This window comes from Lasioglossum baleicum, unplaced genomic scaffold (genome assembly GCF_051020765.1).
Source record: "Lasioglossum baleicum unplaced genomic scaffold, iyLasBale1 scaffold0028, whole genome shotgun sequence".
Taxonomy (NCBI): Eukaryota; Metazoa; Arthropoda; class Insecta; order Hymenoptera; family Halictidae; genus Lasioglossum; species Lasioglossum baleicum.
The window spans coordinates 2,120,001-2,127,500 of record NW_027469088.1 but is presented as its reverse complement, the minus strand read 5'-3'; the positions used below and the strand labels follow the sequence as shown (position 1 = coordinate 2,127,500).

At 42.1% G+C, this 7,500-nt stretch overlaps 1 non-coding gene across 1 annotated transcript in view; it reads left to right on the top strand.

The window, feature by feature from the left end:
* The first annotated feature begins 7,437 nt into the window (after nt 1-7,437).
* The window catches only part of LOC143219461 (small subunit ribosomal RNA), a 1,920-nt gene continuing 1,857 nt past the window's right edge, over nt 7,438-7,500 (top strand). The window contains exon 1 of the ribosomal RNA XR_013011344.1: nt 7,438-7,500. This exon is cut by the window's right edge and continues 1,857 nt beyond it. This is a non-coding gene — a ribosomal RNA (small subunit ribosomal RNA).

Here is a 7,500-nt window from a genome sequence, read left to right as displayed (position 1 = left end):
TGCTTCTACTTACAGCGGCGTATTGCCTTATTCACAGCGGCGTATTGCCTCTATTTACAGCGGCGTATTGCCTTATTTACAGCGGCGTGTTGCTTCTACTTACAGCGGCGTATTGCCTCTATTTACAGCGGCGTATTGCCTTATTTACAGCGGCCCATTTCCAGAGTTCCAGCGGCGTATACCTTCATGTTGTAGCGCCGTACTGCTTCATCTTCTAGCAGCGTATTGCCGGAGTTCTAGCAGCATATTCCTTATATTATTAGAACAATGTAGCTGAAATAACCAATTATCCCATACGAATGCCACCTGAAAATAATACATGTGATTTAAAAGTAAAAAATTAAAATATAAATTTTTTATTTTATTAATAAGATACGAATAATACAATATGAACATAGTGTATAATTTCAAACAATTACATGTTGTTTTATTGACAATTAAATGGCCCAAAACCGGCATCTCAATATCCGCACAAATCCACAGACATGGTTTGAACGAAAAAAAAGGTAGGGACAGAGGGAAACTCGTTAATCCAAACACGCGCATCGCAAACATATCCGGGGACGATCTAGCTAACAGTACAGACCAAAACTGACTCCCGCCGTTTACCCGCACGACCGATAGAACACGATTAGTACACGTCGAAATATAACTCGGAAAATTATTTCTCAATAACTCGATAAATACTCATGCTAACACTTTCATACTTGATATTTGTCTTCGAAATGCTTTACCACACGATGATCTAATATTTATAATTGTCCGAGTCAACCGGAAAGATAAGTTTACTCTTGGCGGTCGGAGCAATATTTCTCAAAAACTCGAGCAATACGCGTCCGAGAGCTTTGAAACTCGAGAAATATTGATGACAAGCGGTATCGTGCGTGGATATAACGATTAAAGTCGTGCGGGAGCTCGGGGAGAAAAGTTTACTCTTGGCGGTTGGACTTAGAAAAATTTCGCTCGAGCTCCTTCGCAGGGCGATCCGACGCGCCTCGGCGCGCGAACGATTCGTTCGAGCGGCCGAGCAAGCGATGCGCTCCGAACATTATTCTCAGTTTATTCGATAAATACTCATCCGAGCGCTTTCATACTTGATATTTGTCTTCGAAATGCTTTACCACACGATGATCTAATATTTATAATTGTCCGAGTCAACCGGAAAGATAAGTTTACTCTTGGCGGTCGGAGCAATATTTCTCAAAAACTCGAGCAATACGCGTCCGAGAGCATTGAAACTCGAGAAATATTGATGACAAGCGGTATCGTGCGTGGATATAACGATTAAACTCGTGCGAGAGCTCGGGGAGAAAAGTTTACTCTTGGCGGTTGGACTTAGAAAAATTTCGCTCGAGCTCCTTCGCACGGCGATCCGACGCGCCTCGGCGCGCGAACGATTCGTTCGAGCGGCCGAGCAAGCGATGCGCTCCGAACATTATTCTCAGTTTATTCGATAAATACTCATCCGAGCGCTTTCATACTTGATATTTGTCTTCGAAATGCTTTACCACACGATGATCTAATATTTATAATGGTCTGGGAACGCTAGGAAAAAAGTTTACTCTTGGCGGTTGGACTTGGAAAAATTTCGCTCGAGCTCCTTCGCAGGGCGATCCGACGCGCCTCGGCGCGCGAACGATTCGTTCGAGCGGCCGAGCAAGCGATGCGCTCCGAACATTATTCTCAGTTTATTCGATAAATACTCATCCGAGCGCTTTCATACTTGATATTTGTCTTCGAAATGCTTTACCACACGATGATCTAATATTTATAATTGTCCGAGTAAGCCGGAAAGATAAGTTTACTCTTGGCGGTCGGAGCAATATTTCACAAAAACTGGAGCAATACGCGTCCGAGAGCTTTGAAACTCGAGAAATATTGATGACAAGCGGTATCGTGCGTGGATATAACGATTAAACTCGTGCGAGAGCTCGGGGAGAAAAGTTTACTCTTGGCGGTTGGACTTAGAAAAATTTCGCACGAGCTCCTTCGCACGGCGATACGACGCGCCTCGGCGCGCGAACGATTCGTTCGAGCGGCCGAGCAAGCGATGCGCTCCGAACATTATTCTCAGTTTATTCGATAAATACTCATCCGAGCGCTTTCATACTTGATATTTGTCTTCGAAATGCTTTACCACACGATGATCTAATATTTATAATTGTCCGAGTAAGCCGGAAAGATAAGTTTACTCTTGGCGGTCGGAGCAATATTTCACAAAAACTGGAGCAATACGCGTCCGAGAGCTTTGAAACTCGAGAAATATTGATGACAAGCGGTATCGTGCGTGGATATAACGATTAAAGTCGTGCGGGAGCTCGGGGAGAAAAGTTTACTCTTGGCGGTTGGACTTAGAAAAATTTCGCTCGAGCTCCTTCGCAGGGCGATCCGACGCGCCTCGGCGCGCGAACGATTCGTTCGAGCGGCCGAGCAAGCGATGCGCTCCGAACATTATTCTCAGTTTATTCGATAAATACTCATCCGAGCGCTTTCATACTTGATATTTGTCTTCGAAATGCTTTACCACACGATGATCTAATATTTATAATTGTCCGAGTAAGCCGGAAAGATAAGTTTACTCTTGGCGGTCGGAGCAATATTTCACAAAAACTGGAGCAATACGCGTTCGAGAGCTTTGAAACTCGAGAAATATTGATGACAAGCGGTATCGTGCGTGGATATAACGATTAAAGTCGTGCGGGAGCTCGGGGAGAAAAGTTTACTCTTGGCGGTTGGACTTAGAAAAATTTCGCTCGAGCTCCTTCGCACGGCGATCCGACGCGCCTCGGCGCGCGAACGATTCGTTCGAGCGGCCGAGCAAGCGATGCGCTCCGAACATTATTCTCAGTTTATTCGATAAATACTCATCCGAGCGCTTTCATACTTGATATTTGTCTTCGAAATGCTTTACCACACGATGATCTAATATTTATAATTGTCCGAGTAAGCCGGAAAGATAAGTTTACTCTTGGCGGTCGGAGCAATATTTCACAAAAACTGGAGCAATACGCGTTCGAGAGCTTTGAAACTCGAGAAATATTGATGACAAGCGGTATCGTGCGTGGATATAACGATTAAAGTCGTGCGGGAGCTCGGGGAGAAAAGTTTACTCTTGGCGGTTGGACTTAGAAAAATTTCGCTCGAGCTCCTTCGCACGGCGATCCGACGCGCCTCGGCGCGCGAACGATTCGTTCGAGCGGCCGAGCAAGCGATGCGCTCCGAACATTATTCTCAGTTTATTCGATAAATACTCATCCGAGCGCTTTCATACTTGATATTTGTCTTCAAAATGCTTTACCACACGATGATCTAATATTTATAATTGTCCGAGTAAGCCGGAAAGATAAGTTTACTCTTGGCGGTCGGAGCAATATTTCTCAAAAACTGAAGCAATACGCGTCCGAGAGCTTTGAAACTCGAGAAATATTGATGACAAGCGGTATCGTGCGTGGATATAACGATTAAAGTCGTGCGGGAGCTCGGGGAGAAAAGTTTACTCTTGGCGGTTGGACTTAGAAAAATTTCGCTCGAGCTCCTTCGCACGGCGATCCGACGCGCCTCGGCGCGCGAACGATTCGTTCGAGCGGCCGAGCAAGCGATGCGCTCCGAACATTATTCTCAGTTTATTCGATAAATACTCATCCGAGCGCTTTCATACTTGATATTTGTCTTCGAAATGCTTTACCACACGATGATCTAATATTTATAATTGTCCGAGTAAGCCGGAAAGATAAGTTTACTCTTGGCGGTCGGAGCAATATTTCACAAAAACTGGAGCAATACGCGTTCGAGAGCTTTGAAACTCGAGAAATATTGATGACAAGCGGTATCGTGCGTGGATATAACGATTAAAGTCGTGCGGGAGCTCGGGGAGAAAAGTTTACTCTTGGCGGTTGGACTTAGAAAAATTTCGCTCGAGCTCCTTCGCACGGCGATCCGACGCGCCTCGGCGCGCGAACGATTCGTTCGAGCGGCCGAGCAAGCGATGCGCTCCGAACATTATTCTCAGTTTATTCGATAAATACTCATCCGAGCGCTTTCATACTTGATATTTGTCTTCAAAATGCTTTACCACACGATGATCTAATATTTATAATGGTCTGGGAACGCTAGGAAAAAAGTTTACTCTTGGCGGTTGGACTTAGAAAAATTTCGCTCGGTCGGAGTTGCTCGCAATGCGCCCGGAACATTATTCTGAGTTTATTCGATAAATATTCATCCTAAAGCTTTGATACTTGATATTTATTGTTAGAATGCGTTATTATACAATGATCTAATATTTATAATGGTCTGGGAACGCTAGGAAAAAAGTTTACTCTTGGCGGTTGGACTTAGAAAAATTTCGCTCGGTCGGAGTTGCTCGCAATGCGCCCGGAACATTATTCTGAGTTTATTCGATAAATATTCATCCTAGAGCTTTGATACTTGATATTTATTGTTAGAATGCGTTATTATACAATGATCTAATATTTATAATGGTCTGGGAACGCTAGGAAAAAAGTTTACTCTTGGCGGTTGGACTTAGAAAAATTTCGCTCGGTCGGAGTTGCTCGCAATGCGCCCGGAACATTATTCTGAGTTTATTCGATAAATATTCATCCTAGAGCTTTGATACTTGATATTTATTGTTAGAATGCGTTATTATACAATGATCTAATATTTATAATGTTCTGGGAACGCTAGGAAAAAAGTTTACTCTTGGCGGTTGGACTTAGAAAAATTTCGCTCGGTCGGAGTTGCTCGCAATGCGCCCGGAACATTATTCTGAGTTTATTCGATAAATATTCATCCTAAAGCTTTGATACTTGATATTTATTGTTAGAATGCGTTATTATACAATGATCTAATATTTATAATGGTCTGGGAACGCTAGGAAAAAAGTTTACTCTTGGCGGTTGGACTTGGAAAAATTTCGCTCGGTCGGAGTTGCTCGCAATGCGCCCGGAACATTATTCTGAGTTTATTCGATAAATATTCATCCTAAAGCTTTGATACTTGATATTTATTGTTAGAATGCGTTATTATACAATGATCTAATATTTATAATGGTCTGGGAACGCTAGGAAAAAAGTTTACTCTTGGCGGTTGGACTTAGAAAAATTTCGCTCGGTCGGAGTTGCTCGCAATGCGCCCGGAACATTATTCTGAGTTTATTCGATAAATATTCATCCTAAAGCTTTGATACTTGATATTTATTGTTAGAATGCGTTATTATACAATGATCTAATATTTATAATGGTCTGGGAACGCTAGGAAAAAAGTTTACTCTTGGCGGTTGGACTTAGAAAAATTTCGCTCGGTCGGAGTTGCTCGCAATGCGCCCGGAACATTATTCTGAGTTTATTCGATAAATATTCATCCTAAAGCTTTGATACTTGATATTTATTGTTAGAATGCGTTATTATACAATGATCTAATATTTATAATGGTCTGGGAACGCTAGGAAAAAAGTTTACTCTTGGCGGTTGGACTTAGAAAAATTTCGCTTCGGTCGGAGTTGCTCGCAATGCGCCCGGAACATTATTCTGAGTTTATTCGATAAATATTCATCCTAGAGCTTTGATACTTGATATTTATTGTTAGAATGCGTTATTATACAATGATCTAATATTCATAATGGTCTGGGAACGCTAGGAAAAAAGTTTACTCTTGGCGGTTGGACTTAGAAAAATTTCGCTTCGGTCGGAGTTGCTCGTAATGCGCCTGGAACATTATTCTGAGTTTATTCGATAAATATTCATCCTAGAGCTTTGATACTTGATATTTATTGTTAGAATGCGTTATTATACAATGATCTAATATTTATAATGGTCTGGGAACGCTAGGAAAAAAGTTTACTCTTGGCGGTTGGACTTAGAAAAATTTCACTTCGGTCGGAGTTGCACGCAATGCGCCCGGAACATTATTCTGAGTTTATTCGATAAATATTCATCCTAGAGCTTTGATACTTGATATTTATTGTTAGAATGCTTTATTATACAATGATCTAATATTTATAATGGTCTAGATACGATAGAAAGATAAGTTTACTCTTGGCGGTTGGACTTGAAAAATGTTCAAAGTACCGAGATAGTATATGAAAAGTTGAATATTTTGTGTTAAATATCCTGGAAATATAAATATTTATTGTGTTGTACAAAAAAATTTTTCATGCAAAAATTTTTCTAAGTCCCAACAGCCCCGCCGGACGGGCTGTTGCCGCGGCGGTTTGCACCCATAAGCGCGCGTGCTATTCACCGCGCGGCGCCGGCGTCCTTGCCGGCCGTTCGGTATCCTTAAGAGACTCGACGGTTCGGCGAGTCGGGCGGTTCAGCGCGCGCTTGGGGCTATTCTACGATCTCGGTCGAGAAGCAGTTCACGGCGCCTCGAGACTTCGGTCTCGACTGTTTCGTTCCGTACTTCGTTTAGAACTTTTCTCTACACAGCATTGCCACGGGTCGGTGTCTAAGACCGAATGGCCCTTATGTGGCGAGCCTCCCATCGAGGAGGTTGGTGACTTGTATGCACTGATGTGTATACTCGTACTAACTGAGCATCAACTCTTCTATCCGAGCTAAAAGTTTGAGATAGTTATGGAAAGATGTTTGAGAGAAACTAAAACTAGAAAGAAGTCAAACTTCTTGTTTGCAGAGAAACGAAAAGTAAATAAAATGAGGTTGGCTTTCGGAGGGGCATTGTTACACCCAGAGCCCAGCATGCGTCCTGTCCGCGCTTCCTCGGCACTTGTGTCGATTGTCCAGCGCCCGTGGTTACGTGCTACGTGGGATACTCGTGCTACCAGATGTTAGCTCAACCTGAGAACGCAAGGAAATATAAGAATTTGTTCTCGAGAGAAACCCAAAAGGGAAATATTAAACATGAATTTTATGCACTACACGTAATGATTTGTGATGTTATGAGAAAAATATAAACCGAGAACGCAGGAATATCTGGCAAATGAATTTGTTCGAGGTTAAGAAAGAAAGGAAAAGAAGGAAGGTGGCAATATGATATAAACTCGTTCGAAAGGTTCTCTGAGAATTCGAACGAGTAAAAATGAATTTATACAAAACTTAAGAGAGAAGAGAGATTGAGGGAGGAATATGATATAAACTCGTTCGAAAGGTTCTCTGAGAATTCGAACGAGTAAAAATGAATTTATACAAAACTATAAGAGAGAAGAGATTGAGGGAGGAATATGATATAAACTCGTTCGAAAGGTTCTCTGAGAATTCGAACGAGTAAAAATGAATTTATACAAAACTATAAGAGAGAAGAGATTGAGGGAGGAATATGATATAAACTCGTTCGAAAGGTTCTCTGAGAATTCGAACGAGTAAAAAGGAATTTTTATACAAAACTATAAGAGAGTGTCGTCGACCTGTCTCTGAAAGAGCTGGCGACGAAAAGACACACATATTTATTATATATTGAAAAATCGACAAAAATTGTCGAAGCTCCCTGGTTGATCCTGCCAGTAGTCATATGCTTGTCTCAAAGATTAAGCCATGCATGTCTCAG